The 20,488-nt window shown below is 36.6% G+C and overlaps 1 long non-coding RNA gene across 5 annotated transcripts in view; it reads right to left on the reverse strand.

Annotated features, from left to right (window-relative positions):
- The window catches only part of LOC147010069 (uncharacterized), an 80,191-nt gene that overhangs the window by 33,187 nt on the left and 26,516 nt on the right, over positions 1-20,488 (reverse strand). For 4 of the 5 annotated variants that reach the window (XR_015053034.1, XR_015053033.1, XR_015053032.1 and 1 more), the window contains exon 3: positions 10,006-10,150. This is a non-coding gene — a long non-coding RNA (uncharacterized LOC147010069). Of the gene's footprint in view, positions 1-10,005; positions 10,151-11,056; positions 11,633-20,488 lie in introns of those variants that run through there. The other variant, XR_015053036.1, reaches the window with a different exon arrangement.

Here is a 20,488-nt window from a genome sequence, read left to right on the forward strand (position 1 = left end):
CACTATTCTGAAGCTAAAACGCGTGATTTTATTGAAAGAGTGAGTATTTTCACTTCAAATTCGCAAAACGCTGCATTTCACAGAAAAACTTGCAAACGCAGAGATGCCCAAATTGGCCTAAAACAAGCTTTTTCACCAAACGAAAGAATTGCCTGACTCAGCTTTTTGTACTCCATCACTATTCTAAAGCGAAAATGCGTGATGTAATTGAAATAGTTCGGATTTTAGCTTCAAATTCGCAAAACGCTGCATTTCACAGAAAAAAAAAAACTTGTAAACGTAAAGATGCTCAAATTGGCCTCAAACGAGCTTCTTTCACCAAACGAAAGCATTGCCTGACTAAACTTTTTGTTCTACATCACTATTCTGAAGCGAAAACGTGTGATTTTATTGAAATAGTGAGTATTTTGGCTTCAACTTCGCAAAACGCTCCATTTCACAGAAAAAACTTGTAAACGCAAAAATACTTAACTTGGCCTAAAACAAGCTTTTTTCACCAAACAAAATCATTGTCTGACTCAGCTTTTTATTCTACATCACTATTCTGAAGCGAAAACGTGTGATGTTATTGAAATAGTGAGGATTTTAGCTTCAGATTCGCAAAACGCTGCATTTCACAGAAAAAAAAAAACTTGTAAACGTAAAGATGCTCAAATTGGCCTAAAACAAGCTTTTTTCACGTAAACGAAAGCATTGCCTGACTAAACTTTTTGTTCTACATCACTGTTCTGAAGCGAAAACATGTGATGTTATTGAAATAGTGAGGATTTTAGCTTCAACTTCGCAAAACGCTGCATTTCACAAAAAAAAAACTTGTAAACGTAACAATGCCCAAATTGGCCTAAAACATGCTTTTTCACCAAACGAAAGCATCGACTGATTAAGCTTTTTATTCTGCATCACTATTCTGAAGTGAAAACACGTGATATTATTGAAATAGTGAGGATTTTAGCTTCAAATTCGCAAAACACTGCATTTCACAGAAAAAACTTGTAAATGCAAAAATACTCAAATTGGCCAAAAAGAAGCTTTTTTCACCAAATAAAAGCATTGCCTGACTCAAATTTTTGTTCCACATCACTATTCTGAAGCGAAAACGCATGGTTTATTGAAATAGTGAGTATTTTAGCTTCAACTTCGCAAAACGCTTCATTTCACAGAAAAAAAACTTGTAAACACAAAAATGCTCAAATTGGCCTAAAACAAGCTTTTTCACCAAATAAAAGCGTTGCTTGACTCAAATTTTTGTTCGACATCACCATTCTGAAGCGAAAACATGTGATTTTATTGAAATAGTGAGTATTTTAGCTTCAACTTCGCAAAACGCTGCATTTCGGAGAAAGAACTTGTAAACGCAAAAATGCTCAAATTGGCCGAAAACAAGCTTTTTTCACCAAACGAAAGCATTGTCTGACTCAGCTTTTTATTCTACATCACTATTCTGAAGCGAAAATGTGTGATGTTATTGAAATAGTGAGGATTTTTGCTTCAAATTCGCAAAATGCTGCATTTCACAGAAAAAAAAACTTGTAAATGTAAAGATGCTCAAATTGGCCTAAAACAAGCTTCTTTCACCAAACGAAAGCATTGCCTGACTAAAGGTTTTGTTCTACATCACTATTCTGAAGCGAAAACGCGTGGTTTTATTGAAATAGTGAGTATTTGAGCTTCAACTTCGCAAAACGCTGCATTTCACAGAAAAAAAAACTTGTAAACGTAAAGATGCTCAAATTGGCCTAAAACAAGCTTTTTTCACCAAACAAAAGCATTGGCTGACCCAACTTTTTGTTCTACATCACTATTCTGAAGCTAAAACGCGTGATTTTATTGAAAGAGTGAGTATTTTCACTTCAAATTCGCAAAACGCTGCATTTCACAGAAAAAACTTGCAAACGCAGAGATGCCCAAATTGGCCTAAAACAAGCTTTTTCACCAAACGAAAGAATTGCCTGACTCAGCTTTTTGTACTCCATCACTATTCTAAAGCGAAAATGCGTGATGTAATTGAAATAGTTCGGATTTTAGCTTCAAATTCGCAAAACGCTGCATTTCACAGAAAAAAAAAAACTTGTAAACGTAAAGATGCTCAAATTGGCCTCAAACGAGCTTCTTTCACCAAACGAAAGCATTGCCTGACTAAACTTTTTGTTCTACATCACTATTCTGAAGCGAAAACGTGTGATTTTATTGAAATAGTGAGTATTTTGGCTTCAACTTCGCAAAACGCTCCATTTCACAGAAAAAACTTGTAAACGCAAAAATACTCAACTTGGCCTAAAACAAGCTTTTTTCACCAAACAAAATCATTGTCTGACTCAGCTTTTTATTCTACATCACTATTCTGAAGCGAAAACGTGTGATGTTATTGAAATAGTGAGGATTTTAGCTTCAGATTCGCAAAACGCTGCATTTCACAGAAAAAAAAAAAACTTGTAAACGTAAAGATGCTCAAATTGGCCTAAAACAAGCTTTTTTCACGTAAACGAAAGCATTGCCTGACTAAACTTTTTGTTCTACATCACTGTTCTGAAGCGAAAACATGTGATGTTATTGAAATAGTGAGGATTTTAGCTTCAACTTCGCAAAACGCTGCATTTCACAAAAAAAAAAACTTGTAAACGTAACAATGCCCAAATTGGCCTAAAACATGCTTTTTCACCAAACGAAAGCATCGACTGATTGAGCTTTTTATTCTGCATCACTATTCTGAAGTGAAAACACGTGATATTATTGAAATAGTGAGGATTTTAGCTTCAAATTCGCAAAACACTGCATTTCACAGAAAAAACTTGTAAATGCAAAAATACTCAAATTGGCCAAAAAGAAGCTTTTTTTCACCAAATAAAAGCATTGCCTGACTCAAATTTTTGTTCCACATCACTATTCTGAAGCGAAAACGCATGGTTTATTGAAATAGTGAGTATTTTAGCTTCAACTTCGCAAAACGCTTCATTTCACAGAAAAAAAACTTGTAAACACAAAAATGCTCAAATTGGCCTAAAACAAGCTTTTTCACCAAATAAAAGCGTTGCTTGACTCAAATTTTTGTTCGACATCACCATTCTGAAGCGAAAACATGTGATTTTATTGAAATAGTGAGTATTTTAGCTTCAACTTCGCAAATCGCTGCATTTCACAGAAAAAACTTGTAAACGCAAAAATGCTCAAATTGGCCGAAAACAAGCTTTTTTTCACCAAACGAAAGCATTGTCTGACTCAGCCTTTTATTCGACATCACTATTCTGAAGCAAAAACGTGATGTTATTGAAATAGTGAGGATTTTAGCTTCAAATTCGCAAAACACTGCATTTCACAGAAAAAACTTGTAAACGCAAAAATACTCAAATTGGCCAAAAAGAAGCTTTTTTCAACAAATAAAAGCATTGCCTGACTCAAATTTTTGTTCCACATCACTATTCTGAAGCGAAAACGCATGGTTTATTGAAATAGTGAGTATTTTAGCTTCAACTTCGCAAAACGCTTCATTTCACAGAAAAAAAACTTGTAAACACAAAAATGCTCAAATTGGCCTAAAACAAGCTTTTTTCACCAAACGAAAGCATTGTCTGACTCAGCTTTTTATTCTACATCACTATTCTGAAGCGAAAATGTGTGATGTTATTGAAATAGTGAGGATTTTTGCTTCAAATTTGCAAAATGCTGCATTTCACAGAAAAAAAAACTTGTAAATGTAAAGATGCTCAAATTGGCCTAAAACAAGCTTCTTTCACCAAACGAAAGCATTGCCTGACTAAACGTTTTGTTCTACATCACTATTCTGAAGCGAAAACGTGTGATTTTATTGAAATAGTGAGTATTTTGGCTTCAACTTCGCAAAACGCTGCATTTCACAGAAAAAAGTTGTAAACACAAAAATACTCAAATTGGCCGAAAACAAGCTTTTTTTCACCAAATAAAAGCGTTGCCTGACTCAAATTTTTGTTCCACATCACTATTCTGAAGCGAAAACGCGTGATCTTATTGAAATAGTGAGTATTTTAGCTTCAAGTTCGCAAAACGCTGCATTTCACAGAAAAAAACTTGTAAACGCAAAAATGGTCAAATTGGCCTAAAACAAGCTTTTTTCACCAAACACAAGCATTGTCTGGGTCAACCTTTTTTTTACATCACTATTCTGAAGCAAAAACACATGATGTTATTGATATAGTGTATTTTAGCTTCAAATTCGCAAAACGCTGCATTTCTCATAAAAAAAAAACTTGGAAACGCAAAAACGCACAAATTGGCCAAAAACAAGCTTTTACACCAAACAAAAGCATTGCCTGACAACTTTTTGTTCTACATCACTATTCTGAAGTGGAAACGTGTGATTTTGTTGAAATAGTGAGTATTTTAGCTTCAAATTCGCAAAACGCTGCATTTCACAGAAAAAAAACAAAAAATTGGAAACGTAACGATGCCCAAATTGGCCTAAAACAAGCTTTTTTCACCAAACGTAAGCATCGTCTGACTCAGCTTTTTATTCTACATCACCATTCTGAAGTGAAAACACGTGATGTTATTGAAATAGTGAGTATTTTAGCTTCAACTTCGCAAAACGCTACATTTCACAGAAAAAAACTTGTAAACGCAAAAATACTCAAATTGGCCTAAAACAAGCTTTTTTCACCAAACAAAATCATTGTCTGACCCAACTTTTTGGTCTGCATCACCATTCTGAAGCGAAAACGTGTGATGTCATTGAAATAGTGAGGATTTTAGCATCAAATTCGCAAAACGCTGCATTTCACAGAAAAAAACCTTGTAAACACAAAAATGCTCAAATTGGCCAAAAACAAGCTTTTTCACCAAATCAAAGCGTTGCCTGACTCAAATTTTTCTTCAACATCACTATTCTGAAGCGAAAACGCGTGGTTTTATTGAAATAGTGAGTATTTGATCTTCAACTTCGCAAAACGCTGCATTTTACAGAAAAAACTTGTAAACGCAAAAATGCTCAAATTGGCCTAAAACAAGATTTTTTTCACCAAACAAAAGCATTGCCTGACTCAACTTTTTGTTCTACATCACTGTTCTGAAGCGAAAATATGTGATGTTATTGAAATAGTGAGGATTTTAGCTTCAAATTCGCAAAACGCTGCATTTCACAGAAAAAAAACCTGTAAACGTAACGATGCCCAAATTGGCCTAAAACAAGCTTTTTCACCAAACGAAAGCATTGCATGACTAAACTTTTTGTTCCACATCACTGTTCTGAAGCGAAAACATGTGATGTTATTGAAATAGTGAGTATTTTAGCTTCAACTTCGCAAAGCGCTGCATTTCACAGAAAAAAACTTGGAAACACAAAAATGCTCAAATTGGCCTCAAGCAAGCTTTTTTCAACAAACAAAAGCATTGTCTGACTCAACTTTTTGTTCTACATCACTATTCTTAAATGAACACACGTGATGTTATTGAAATAATGAGTATTTTCGCTTCAAAGTCGCAAAACGCTGCAAAACTTGTAAACGCAAAAATGCTCAAATTGGCCTAAAATAAGCTTCTTTTTCAAAAAAGCTTCTTTCTCATTGTCTGACTCCACTTTTTGTTCTACATCACTATTCTGAAGCGAAAACGCGTGATTTTATTAAAATCGTGAGTATTTTAGCTTCAAATTCGCAAAAGCTGCATTTCACAGAAAAAACTTGTAAACGCAAAGTTGCCCAAATTGGCCTAAAACAAGCTTTTTCACCAAACGAAAGAATTGCCTGACTCAGCTTTTTGTTCTCCATCACTATTCTAAAGCGAAAAAGCGTGATGTAATTGAATTAGTTCGGATTTTAGCTTCAAATTTGCAAAACGCTGCATTTCACAGAAAAAAAAAAACTTGTAAACGTAAAGATGCTCAAATTGGCCTCAAACGAGCTTCTTTCACCAAACGAAAGCATCGACTGACTCAGCTTTTTATTCTGCATCACTATTCTGAAGTGAAAACACGTGATGTTATTGAAATAGTGAGGATTTTAGCTTCAAATTCGCAAAACACTGCATTTCACAGAAAAAACTTGTAAACGCAAAAATACTCAAATTGGCCAAAAAGAAGCTTTTTTCACCAAATAAAAGCATTGCCTGACTCAAATTTTTGTTCCACATCACTATTCTGAAGCGAAAGCGCATGGTTTATTGAAATAGTGAGTATTTTAGCATCAACTTCGCAAAACGCTACATTTCACAGAAAAAAACTTGTATACACAAAAATGCTCAAATTGGCCTAAAACAAGCTTTTTCACCAAATGAAAGCGTTGCTTGACTCAAATTTTTGTTTGACATCACCATTCTGAAGCGAAAACATGTGATTTTATTGAAATAGTGAGTATTTTAGCTTCAACTTCGCAAAACGCTACATTTCACAGAAAAAAAACTTGTAAACACAAAAATGCTCAAATTGGCCGAAAACAAGCTTTTTTCACCAAACGAAAGCATTGTCTGACTCAGCTTTTTATTCTACATCACCATTCTGAAGCGAAAATGTGTGATGTTATTGAAATAGTGAGGATTTTTGCTTCAAATTCGCAAAATGCTGCATTTCACAGAAAAAAAAACTTGTAAATGTAATGCTCAAATTGGCCTAAAACAAGCTTCTTTCACCAAACAAAAGCAATGCCTGACTAAACGTTTTGTTCTACATCACTATTCTGAAGCAAAAACGTGTGATTTTATTGAAATAGTGAGTATTTTGGCTTCAACTTCGCAAAACGCTGCATTTCACAGAAAAAAGTTGTAAACACAAAAATACTCAAATTGGCCGAAAACAAGCTTTTTCACCAAACGAAAGCATCGACTGACTCAGCTTTTTATTCTGCATCACTATTCTGAAGTGAAAACACGTGATGTTATTGAAATAGTGAGTATTTGATCTTCAACTTCGCAAAACGCTGCATTTCACAGAAAAAACTTGTAAACGCAAAAATGCTCAAATTGGCCTAAAACAAGATTTTTTTCACCAAACAAAAGCATTGTCTAACTCAGCTTTTTATTCTACATCACGATTCTGAAGCGAAAACGTGTGATGTCATTGAAATAGTGAGTATTTTAGATTCAACTTCGCAAAACGCTGCATTTCACAAAAAAAAAAACTTGTAAACGTAACAATGCCCAAATTGGCCTAAAACAAGCTTTTTCACCAAACGAAAGCATCGACTGACTCAGCTTTTTATTCTGCATCACTATTCTGAAGTGAAAACACGTGATGTTATTGAAATAGTGAGTATTTGATCTTCAACTTCGCAAAACGCTGCATTTCACAGAAAAAACTTGTAAACGCAAAAATGCTCAAATTGGCCTAAAACAAGATTTTTTTCACCAAACAAAAGCATTGTCTAACTCAGCTTTTTATTCTACATCACGATTCTGAAGCGAAAACGTGTGATGTCATTGAAATAGTGAGGATTTTTGCTTCAAATTCCCAAAACGCTGCATTTCACAGAAAAAAAAAAAAAAAACTTGTAAACGTAAAGATGCTCAAATTGGCTTAAAAGATGCTTTTTTCACCAAGCGAAAGCATTGTCTGACTCAGCTTTTTATTCTACATCACTATTCTGAAGCGAAAACGTGTGATGTTATTGAAATAGTGAGGATTTTAGCTTCAAATTCGCAAAACGCTGCATTTCACACAAAAAAAACAACTTGTAAACGCAAAAATACTCAAATTGGCCAAAAAGAAGCTTTTTTCACCAAATAAAAGCATTGCCTGACTCAAATTTTTGTTCCACATCACTATTCTGAAGCGAAAACGCATGGTTTATTGAAATAGTGAGTATTTTAGCTTCAACTTCGCAAAACGCTACATTTCACAGAAAAAAAACTTGTATACACAAAAATGCTCAAATTGGCCTAAAACAAGCTTTTTTCACCAAATGAAAGCGTTGCTTGACTCAAATTTTTGTTTGACATCACCATTCTGAAGCGAAAACATGTGATTTTATTGAAATAGTGAGTATTTTAGCTTCAACTTCGCAAAACGCTGCATTTCACAGAAAAAAAACTTGTAAACGCAAAAATGCTCAAATTGGCCGAAAACAAGCTTTTTTCACCAAACGAAAGCATTGTCTGACTCAGCTTTCTATTCTACATCACCATTCTGAAGCGAAAATGTGTGATGTTATTGAAATAGTGAGGATTTTTGCTTCAAATTCGCAAAATGCTGCATTTCACAGAAAAAAAAACTTGTAAATGTAATGCTCAAATTGGCCTAAAACAAGCTTCTTTCACCAAACAAAAGCAATGCCTGACTAAACGTTTTGTTCTACATCACTATTCTGAAGCGAAAACATGTGATTTTATTGAAATAGCGAGTATTTTGGCTTCAACTTCGCAAAACGCTGCATTTCACAGAAAAAAGTTGTAAACACAAAAATACTCAAATTGGCCGAAAACAAGCTTTTTCACCAAATAAAAGCGTTGCCTGACTCAAATTTTTGTTCCACATCACTATTCTGAAGCAAAAACGCGTGATCTTATTGGAATAGTGAGTATTTTAGATTCAACTTCGCAAAACGCTGCATTTCACAAAAAAAAAAAAAACTTGTAAACGTAACAATGCCCAAATTGGCCTAAAACAAGCTTTTTCACCAAACGAAAGCATCGACTGACTCAGCTTTTTATTCTGCATCACTATTCTGAAGTGAAAACACGTGATGTTATTGAAATAGTGAGGATTTTAGCTTCAAATTCGCAAAACACTGCATTTCACAGAAAAAACTTGTAAACGCAAAAATACTCAAATTGGCCAAAAAGAAGCTTTTTTCACCAAATAAAAGCATTGCCTGACTCAAATTTTTGTTCCACATCACTATTCTGAAGCGAAAACGCATGGTTTATTGAAATAGTGAGTATTTTAGCTTCAACTTCGCAAAACGCTACATTTCACAGAAAAAAAACTTGTAAACACAAAAATGCTCAAATTGGCCTAAAACAAGCTTTTTCACCAAATAAAAGCGTTGCTTGACTCAAATTTTTGTTCGACATCACCATTCTGAAGCGAAAACATGTGATTTTATTGAAATAGTGAGTATTTTAGCTTCAACTTCGCAAAACGCTACATTTCACAGAAAAAAAACTTGTATACACAAAAATGCTCAAATTGGCCTAAAACAAGCTTTTTCACCAAATGAAAGCGTTGCTTGACTCAAATTTTTGTTTGACATCACCATTCTGAAGCGAAAACATGTGATTTTATTGAAATAGTGAGTATTTTAGCTTCAACTTCGCAAAACGCTGCATTTCACAGAAAAAAACTTGTAAACGTAACGATGCCCAAATTGGCCTAAAACAAGCTTTTTCACCAAACGAAAGCATTGCCTGACTAAACTTTTTGTTCCACATCACTGTTCTGAAGCGAAAACATGTGATGTTATTGAAATAGTGAGTATTTTAGCTTCAACTTCGCAAAGCGCTGCATTTCACAGAAAAAAAACTTGGAAATGCAAAAATTCCCAAATTGGCCTAAAGCAAGCTTTTTTCAACAAACAAAAGCATTGTCTGACTCAACTTTTTGTTCTACATCACTATTCTGAAATGAACACACGTGATGTTATTGAAATAATGAGTATTTTCGCTTCAAAGTCGCAAAACTTGTAAACGCAAAAATGCTCAAATTGGCCTAAAATAAGCTTCTTTCTCATTGTCTGACTCAACTTTTTGTTCTACATCACTATTCTGAAGCGAAAACGCGTGATTTTATTAAAATCGTGAGTATTTTAGCTTCAAATTCGCAAAAGCTGCATTTCACAGAAAAAACTTGTAAACGCAACAAAAAGTTGACAACAAAAGTGCAGGAATGTGCAATTTTAACTAAAAGGTTACAGTGAAACTGAAAGTCGTAATTTGCTTTCATCATTATTATCATATAAAATCTGTTTAAACATTTTAATGTATTTATTCTCAAAACACCAGAACTGACTGATTAAACAGATGGGGTTTTGTTTGTTGGAAACTTTCATTTGCCTTGTGTTATCGGAGGGGAAGAGGAGGGGGTGGGGTGGGCAGCGGGTTTCGAGGTACCTCCAAATAAATTCTTGCCTTGGCCCCTGAGGTGCGAGAACCGGCGCTGCGTGTATTTCACAACTTTAGAACTTTCTGGAGCTTTCTCGATCGTAAGAACCCTTTCTTGTAAACTTCCAGCGAAGGAAGGAAGCAAGACGTGGTGCTGTGGAAAGAGGAGGAAAAATACAAGGAGAAACGAAGAGGAGAATCCTGGGATAATAATAATTGGTTTATTGATAAATCGGTCTTCACTTTCTGCTCCATAACTAGTTTGATTCGTCTTTTAAGCTATCAGAACAGACCCTCATTAGTCATTCGTGATTCTTTCACTGCCAACGAAATCCGAACACTATTGACTGTTCCTGTTACTTGTACACTCGTCCATCAACATAACCATTGTTCAGGGTAAACGGAACAATCTAAATAAACATGAAGAACCAGATAGACCGTTCGCACCATCATCCACGGAGTGAGTTCCAGTTACAGTTACGATAACAATCAATTGGGAATGTTAAAAGATTAATAAATTACTCCATGAAAGAACATCGAACACTCATCAATCCCATCAGATATTTACATTTTATATTCTTTACCAAAAGTTCATGGTAAAACGTTAACGTCACCGTAACAACAATGAATGGTAACCATCTAACGTGGTATGGGTTCATTTACAAACTTTACAACCTTTTACTTTCACATTTATTTAAGTTATTAATGGTTGGATCCGATTTGGTTGGACACAACAGCACGACAACTCTGAGATAAAATCACACGACTGTACCTGGACATCATGACAGATACCTTTGGGGGACGTCTCCAGATTACAAACACAAAAATACCAACATTGACCCCAAATTCACCCTCCCCCCTCCCACCCTCTCGGCTCCCAGCCCTCCCTTTTATCCAAATAAACAAAATAGTAAAAATGTGAGTTTTGATGTAAAACCATCTTTGGAATGCCAAGAGTGAAGGATTTTTCACCATTTCGATCAACCTGTTAGTTTATTCATCAAGATCTTGATTTTGAATGTTTAATTTACTCATCACTTCTGGTTTGCGTGTTACTTACTAATCCCGTAGATCGAAGATGTTGAAGTGTAAAGCAATTCTTCAGCTACTACCTCTTCACAGGGGGACAGACTTGTTTCAAAACAATCAAAATCTTTCCGGAAAATCCGGAAGTGGTTCAGCAAGTGGAGGAAGTCAACAAAGAACGGACAGAAAGAAAATAATTGTGAACAATTAACAGTATGTTGGGTTGGAAGGTATGTGTGAGATTTATCAATAGTTAATGCCAATGTATGAATACATGGCTGCACAGGAGCGTGGTTAAGCAGTCACCTGACCCACCCATTTTCCAGTGCTGTGCTGTGTTGAACCCGTGTCTGGATTAAACGTATTGTTCCCACTTCAGTCTTCGTCCCTGTTTATTGAATACATGGTGCCAGATTAAGGAATGGGCTTTATGGGCTGCAGCCCAGGGGCCTCTGTCAGCTGAGGGCCTCCAGAGATTAAGTGAAATGAATTTACTGTGAAAAGTTACTTCATTTGTAAATGCAGAATGAAAGTATAAGTCTGCTGAATTATCTCTTTAAAAAGGACTCAATTAATATACTGTATAATATACTGGAATTTTTTTCTTGCCCATTATTCCAACTCGTTGGCACTGGCAATCCTGATTACAATGAGACGATCTCATACTCGCTTAGGGCCTGTGCAAGAAATCGCGCATTCCATCGAAACTTTCCTTCTTCTTCTTTCGTAATTGCTTTGCGGTTGTGCTTGCACCAAAGACAAAAGTGCTGATGGAGGGTAGATTAGCATTGTTCTGTGATGTAATTTGAATTTACGTTATCCTGTACATTTTGTGGAATTCTGCACTTTGTTATCTTCATACCAAGTCAAAGTCTTATATTAGTGTGTCATTGTGTCAACTTGTCAAGCATACATATATATATATATATATATACATATACATATATATATATATACATATATATATATATATATATACATATATATATATATATACATATATACATACATATATATATATATATATATATATATATATATATATATATATATATATATATATATATATATATATATATATATATATATATATATATATATATATATATATATATATACATATATATATATATATATATATACATATATATATATATATATATATATATATATATATATATATATATATATATATATATATATATATATATATATATATATATATATATATATATATATATATATATATATATATATATATATATATATATATATATATATATATACATATATATATATATATATATATATATATATATATATATACATATATATATATATATATATATATATATATATATATATATATATATATATATATATATATATATATATATATATATATATATATATATATATATATACATATATATATATATATATATATATATATATACATATATACATATATATATATATATATATATATACATATATACATATATACATATATATATACATATATATATATATATATATATATATATATATATATATATATATGTATATATATATACATATACATATACATATATACATATACATATATATATATACATATATATATATACATATATATATATATATATATATATATATATATATATATATATATATATATATATATATACATACATATCTGCAAAGGCTTGCCAATAGCAATCTTCCTTTTTATAGGATTTTCATTTTACCATTTTTAATGAATAATGAGCAATTTTTTCGGACCAACTGAACAATCGGGGTCCGCGAGTGCGCTTGCGCAGCATGCGCACTCACGGACCCCGATTGTTCAGTCCTTCCATTTTCACCCTTATAGATTAATCATGTCGGAAAGAAGAGGTTTGAGAGTGGAGCAAGCAAAAGAAAAAAAAAAAACAGAAGATGCTGAAGCATGAAGAACTGCTCAGTAAATGTCCAAAGTTATTTGATTTTGGGTTCAAATACAATGCAGCACCAGCAGTAGAACAGCAAACAGAGCAGACAAAAGATGCATCTCAACCCAATGATTTTGATGGCAACATGAAAGAGGCTGAGGCGCTAGAAGTTTAAGTTGTCTCTTACGATACCAATGTCACAAGAGTTGATGATGATGAGCAGCCCGAGCTTGTCCACCTGAAGAAAGAGGACCTGGGATCCGAGTTTCAAGATGACATTGGTTTGTGCAGTACCTCAGATATAACAGAAGAGGTACGTGACTTTTGGTGTAAACAAGGTCACGTGGAATGCCAGCACCATGACGATGACTTTTATTCATCAGTAAGACAATACCCTGATCAGAAAAGAACATTTTCTCATTCATTGATATTCCGAAAACATATAAGTGGTGAGAATATTAAAAGGGAGTGGCTAATGTATCCTCCTTCAACAGGAAATGTATATTGTTTTGCTTGCGTTCTCTTTGATGGTATTCATAGATCAAAAACCCAGTTATCCATTGGTGGATATTCAGACTGGAAACATGCAATATCTCTTCTCTTTTTGTTGTGTTACACTTGCACCCATCTATGCGGGCCTAATGTTGACATTATGTTGTAGAAGTTGAATAAACTGATTTCAAGAATCCGAAATTCTATTTGCATGCTTTTGTTAATTAATTATCACTGGGGGCCTCACAGTATCTGTAGCCCAGGGGCCTACGAAATTATAATCCGGCCCTGTGAATACATTACAATGGCGACGAGGATATCTTCGTGAATTGACATATACGCAGTGGGGGATGATTGGGAAGACTATACTGATCGTCAAATCGCCGAACTTTGTGGAAAACAAAATGGACACCGATGAGTACGCTGAAATGCGGCGAGCTGTGTTACTGACCGTGTGCGGCACTCTGACGTACAACCTTATCAAAGATATCCTTGCCCCTGCCAAACCTTCTGAGAAGTCGTATGAAGAGCTTGTCAATCTCCTGAAAAGACATTATCACCCGAAACCGGAAAATATCGTCTCGAGATCCAGATTTTATACCCACCATCGTCAAGATGGTCAGTGAGCATCCGAGTTCGTAGCTGATTTACACCGACTCGCCGAACATTGAGAGTTTACAGATAAACTCGAAGAGATGTTTCGTGATTCCTTTGTAATAGGCATCAATGACAATTCAATTCTGCGGAAACTCCTTCTTGAATCCGACCCCAATTTGGCTAAAGTCATGGAAAGTCACCGCATGTACGCAAACTGCCGATAGCCTACGTGTGATCTCCAACAAGTCAAAAGTTATCCAACAGGACCCATCGGTTAACAAGGTAACCTTTCACTACAAGCAAAAGTGTTTTAACAAGCCACCAAATTCACCTCCACCTTCTGACATTTCTGAATCTACCTGGAAGGTTGGGGTAACTTGTTGGCGTTGTGGTGGTAATCATCAAGCTTGCCAATGTGACAACTGTGGTAAGACTAAGAGGGCACACTTGAAGTGTCGTTGTTCTCGATCCAAGTTGAAGAATTTGTCTCCTGCTTATCACATTGGGGTGAACCCTGATGCAGCGGATGATAGGTCACAGAGCACACACAGCCTGCAGTCGAGAGTCAAGTGAGGAACTTTATGAGGTTTTCTCGGTTGGAACAAAGAGCTTCGATACTCCAATTATACTTAATGTAACAATTGATAAGATCCCAGTGAGGATGGAAGTTTATATCGGCGCTTCCAGATCAATTATGAGCGAGAGCAAGTTCACCTCCATCGACCCTCCGAGAAAGGCTCCTGCACTCCGGCCTGTATCTCCTGACTTGAGAACATACACCAAGGAGGTGGTCCCTGTAGTTCGCTCAGCTAAAGTAACTGTAGGATATGGAAAAAGCACTCATGTCCGACCACCATCGATACTGCGTGGAGAAGGACCAACCCTCTTAGTCCGAGATTGGTTTCGAATAATCAGACTTAATTGGAGTGACATAAACAGAGTTTCCAAATCCAATGCTGGATACAACACTGTGCTCAACAAATACCCTGGCATGTTTAGCGATGGTGTTGGCACCTTTGCAGGACCCAAAGTGAGGATTCATGTTTCTGCAGATTCTCAGCCATTGTTTCATAAGGCTAGACCTGTGCCCTGCAGGATGTGATCAATGATCGAATGTGAGCTTGACCGCCTGCAGAGTGAGGGCATCATCTCACCAGTCGAGTACTCCGACTGGGCAGCACCTATCATTTCCAATACTCAAAGCAGATGGAACAGTACGCATTGGTGGGGACGACAAAATGACGATCAACTGCTATTCAAAGCTGGATGGCTACCCTTTGCCCAAAGCAGAGGATCTGTTCACCACTCTAATGGGTGGCCAGACATTCACTAAGCTTGACTTGACCAATGCCGATGCTAAAATGGAACTGGTGATGATTCCAAGCCCTATACATGCATCAACACTCATCAAGGACTCCATATGTACAACAGATGCCCATTTGGCATTCATTCTGCTGCACCAATGTTCCAACGCAAGATGGAGACATTATTGAAAACTGTACCAAAGACAGTCGTATCGAAAATAACTTCAAAATGTTTGGTCTGCCAAACAGTATGTGATCACAAGGGGTATCTGTACAAGCTAACCAAGAGGTCTGCAAACATTTAAGAATGCTCTCGAAATCAGGAAAGACGAGGTGCATCAAAGACTGTAGGGTGACCTTCAGGACGCAGATGATTTCCTGTCAAAAAATCCTCTGTGCCATGTAAAGTGGCACGGTGGGTATACACATAAAAGGTCCCTTGATGATGTAATTTCTGCTAAACGGGCAAAGGATGAGCAAGGTTGTGGGGAAACTTCAGAGGGAGCCAGTAAAGGAGACAGAACAAGTTCCATGGATTTCAAAAAGACTTTAAAAACTGTGTTTTCTGTGTGAAAAGGAACGTGATTCAAAAGGGGACAGAACATTGATATTAGTTCGTACAATAGAGAGACAGAAATGAATTCATAACTAGAACTACGTTGTCGATGGCACACCATCACATATTCCCATGCGCACTGCTTTGTCCCATTAACGCTAGGTGAAATTTTAGCTTGCAAAATGGATTGACTTCTTTTCTATTTGATGTGCTTTATGACCAAAGACTTACTATGTTTACTAAATCAGAAGTCATTGCAAGCATGTCAACATTTCATGAAACATTAATTTAACAATGTCCAGCAATATAGAACTGTGCATCAATTTAATCATAGGAATAAACTGTGTATAATATTAATTATAATTATTCATAATCATTTAGATAAATACAGTAAAACCTGTAACTGTTTGTCACTCATGGGGGCCACATAAGTAAGTTCTTTATAAAAGAATTTACCATGTACAATGGTAAATACACTTAAAAAAAAAAAAAAAAAATCAGCCCCCATGACCCCACCCCCTCTGGCCCAGCCCCGAGGGGTCATATCAACAATCCGACAGTGTTGTGCACTTCCCCATACATATATCTACTATGTCCCAAAGTTTCAAGTTCCTATCTCAAGCGGCGTAGGAGGAGCTATTTTGACCCCCTATCCACTAAGCACCCCCCTACCCCCCAAGCACCCTCTGATCATCATGTGTTTTTAAAAAAAAATGTTGTTAAATGTATAACTCATAAATATGTTTGATTTAAAAAGCTATGACAATTTTTATTTTTTTTAATCGACCCCCATGACCCCAACCCCTCTGGCCCTGCCCCAAGGGATCATATCAAAAATCCGAAAGTGTTGTGCACTTCCCCATACATATATCTATCTACTATGTCCCAAAGTTTCAAGTTCCTATTTCAAACGGTGTAGGAGGAGTTACAGGGTAGGACGTACGGACGTACGGACAGACGGCGGAGACAATAACAATATTCCCGCTTTTCTTCGAAAGCGTGGGAATAAAAAGGCAAAGGAACTTAATAACAAGGATATTCTATTCAAAATTGATGGTTTTGGTGACCAGTGCCTATACTTAATTGCAAATGATTTCCGCTATCATGCGAGGTGTATGAACACGTTTATGAGTGAATGTAGCAAAACTGAAAATAAAAGTCGAGACCCAAGTTTGCATGACCAGGTGTTTCAAACACTTCTGTCTGAGGTTACATCAGGACTTATGATTAACAGGCATGTCTATTACATTCGCCAGCTTTCAAAACGGTATGATGAAATTTTGAAGCAGCATGGTAATACTGCACAGCGGCCTTATAGAACTGATAGGTTGACAAAACGATTTTTGGATCATTTTGGCGCAGACATTCAGCTCATTACTTTGAACAATGGAACTCTAATTTGTTCCTCTTCTTTGACCACCAAGGAATCTTGTGATGAGGTTGTGGGGCTCAAGGCTGAAGTGGACGAATGCCAACTTTTGCCAGATGATTATTATGATGGTGACTATTTTATTACAAATGTATCAAGTAGTTCATATCCTCTGGCAAAGAACTTGCAGATGGAAATAAAACAGGCTGCAAAAAGGGTGCCTTCAAGTTCAGGGAACTGCAATTGAGATTTCTTACAAAGAGGCATCTAATCAAGTTCCTGTAGATTTGTTTAATCATTTGGCATGGTTGATAACAAACTGTAACGAAACTACAGATGAAGGGGGAAAGGTTCAGATTCCTAAAGACGAAAATGAGAAAGTTCTGAACTTAGCGCAGGATGTTATGGGATACCTAAGCAACCAGCCACTCCCAAAACACATTGGGGTTAGTCTTCATATTCTTAAACAAGTGTGGAGCAAAAACCTAATCACAATGATGAACAGATTTGTAAATGCCATTAGTTATGCCACCACTCAGCGATACCTCACAACAGTGGCAAATTATATTTCTGAGGCACAAGAGAGGGAAGGAATATTCATCCCAACTAACGTTATTCCTGGGCATTTTACACAGTATGCACTCGACAACTTAAATTCCCATTCTGACACAGAGGATGGTGGCAGCCTTGATGCCACTACCAATATAATTTACCAGTACCGGGAAAGACCTTACGTTGAGCAGGCTGGAACAGGCTGGAACGGTTCTCGTCAAAAAAACAAGGCAATTAACTACTATCAATGCGCCAGAAAAGTTTGTACCTGTGGACAGTAATTTTGCGCTGAACGACAGAAAAAAAGCCAGATCATTGCATGGTATTGAAATCTGTCAGGGTGATGACAAAGAAAGTGGCACTCCAGCTGATGAAAACATAGTTTGGTTTCTTTTACGGATGTTTCCAACCCAAATGATGACCATTGTAGAAGATAGCATGTGTATTTCTTCTCCAACTTGAAACAGTTTCTTCGAACTTAGTGCTGGGCAAGAAGCGCCAAAAACAACAATTGGTTATGGCCCACTGTATCCCAAAACTTCCACAAGTCCTGATGATGTCAAAACCTCATTGGATTACTTCATGTCAGTGAGCCTTAAGCTTGGGCAGCCAAAAACGGTCATCACTTGTGACCAAGCAATCTATGATATAATAAAGGGCTTGGTAGTAAAAGAACCGGAGAAATACAAGGATGTCATAGTACGCTTGGGAGGTTTCCACATTGCACAAAACTTCCTGGGCTCCATCGGCTTTTTCAGGAAGGAGAGTGGCATCGAAGACCTACTGGTTTCAAGTGACACCTGCGGGAGAGGCACAGCTAACAAAGTAATAGGTGGAAAGGACTATTACAAGATGGTGCGGTACCATTCATGGGTCTGTGAAGCAATGTTCATGCTCAAGTGGGAGTCCTTTGAGAGATGGCTGGCCAAAGAAAATGATGTTGAAGCCCTTTCTGTAGTGTCATCAGTGCTGGAAAATCTGAGAAATGCATTTGATATGAAAGACAAGCAGAAAGTTTTGGAATTTGTGGATGAGGTCTTGAGACATCTGGCAACACGAGAAAACCTTTGGAGGGACTTTGAGCACACACTGGGCATGACAGCTAGATTTTGGAACATGTACATCAAAATGGTACTCATAATCAAGCGATACATACATGCCGAGAGGGTTGGCTTGTGGAGGCAGCATTTGCAAGAGGCCCAAAACATGTTTCCATACACTGTATCCTCAGGTCACAGTAAATATATGTCTTGCCTGCCAATTTATTTGAATGAGATGAACAACCTCCCTCAGTCAGCACCAGAAGTGCACCAGGCATTTGAGGCAGGGAACTTTAGTGTCCATGTAACAGAGGGAGGTTTCAATGGAGTTTGGACTGATTTAGCATTGGAACAAACATACAATAAAGAGGGCAAGAGAAGTCTGTTCAAAGGAATAACCCAGGATGAGGCTACCCGTGAGAAGTACATCAAAACATTGCCATTTTTGACTTCTGTATCAGAGTATGTCAAAGAAATGGTCCACATGGACTGTCCACAGTCAGACCCTCTTGACAAAATGACCAAAGACGATATAGACAAAGTGATGAAAATCAAGTTGACGGTAACAGAAAAAAAGAGAAACCCATTTTCACATGCTATTGGGACTGACAAGCTGATCAATATTTCTACAGGAGAAACACTTACCTCAACAGAACTGTTAGAAGCAAAGCAATGTGGGGTAGAGTCAATAAAACTTGCCAGTTCCACCAATGCTGACAAAATCATTGTGCCCAGGATAACAACATTTGCAACACAGCAGAAAAAAGGAAAGAAGAAGCAAGACAAGGTCAAACAAGTACCATCTGAGGAAAGTGGAGTTACAAGGGCCCTTTCTTTCACACAGGATCTTAGTGATGAAGCAAGGATTGATGCGTTCAGTTATGAATGGCTGGAATACCCACCATCTCTGTTTGAACCAGAAAGGGATGAATATACCATGCGGAAAGGAACCAAATCAGACTTTATAGTGACACTACAGGATAAGGTTTTAGATTCATGGGTGCCTTTGAAGGAATTGCCCATCGGTTGTGCATCACAGTTAGTTTATCTTATTGATGCGATGGCATTCATCCAACGTTTTCAGACTCTAGGTGCGAGTACATTCGGGCAACTTCAAGAGAGGTACAAGAGTAAAATCATGAGTATGAAACCTGTAAACCGACAGGTGGTACACTTCATTGGTGATAGGTATGACTTTGGCCTTCAGAGTCTAAAGGGGGACGAACACCACAGATGGAAAATGGATGTGAGCTCACCCGAGTAAGTTCCTGCGGACACTCTGGCCATTCCTGCATGGAAAGGATTCCTGTCAAACCCATGTAACAAGGAAAATCTACTGTCATATCTCTCATCATGTTGGTCAATTGCCTCTTTTTGCCTGATGGCTTCAGTCTGGTACTAGGAATTTCGCCAGATGCGATACGTGTCACAAAGAATGGAGCAACTGCCATTCGTGAGCTGCACCGTCCTTCCCATGAGGAGGCAGACACTAGAATTTTTTGCACATATATAGCGAACTGTCCAGATGAAAGTGTTGTGATCATTCAGGCGACTGACACAGACATTATACTACTATCATTGTACCATTTTTCCAGGCTAATGAATATCAAACAGCTATGGGT

This window comes from Eptatretus burgeri, chromosome 17 (genome assembly GCF_056783735.1).
Source record: "Eptatretus burgeri isolate ZD-2024b chromosome 17, Ebu_testis_v1, whole genome shotgun sequence".
NCBI classification, from domain to species: domain Eukaryota; kingdom Metazoa; phylum Chordata; class Myxini; order Myxiniformes; family Myxinidae; genus Eptatretus; species Eptatretus burgeri.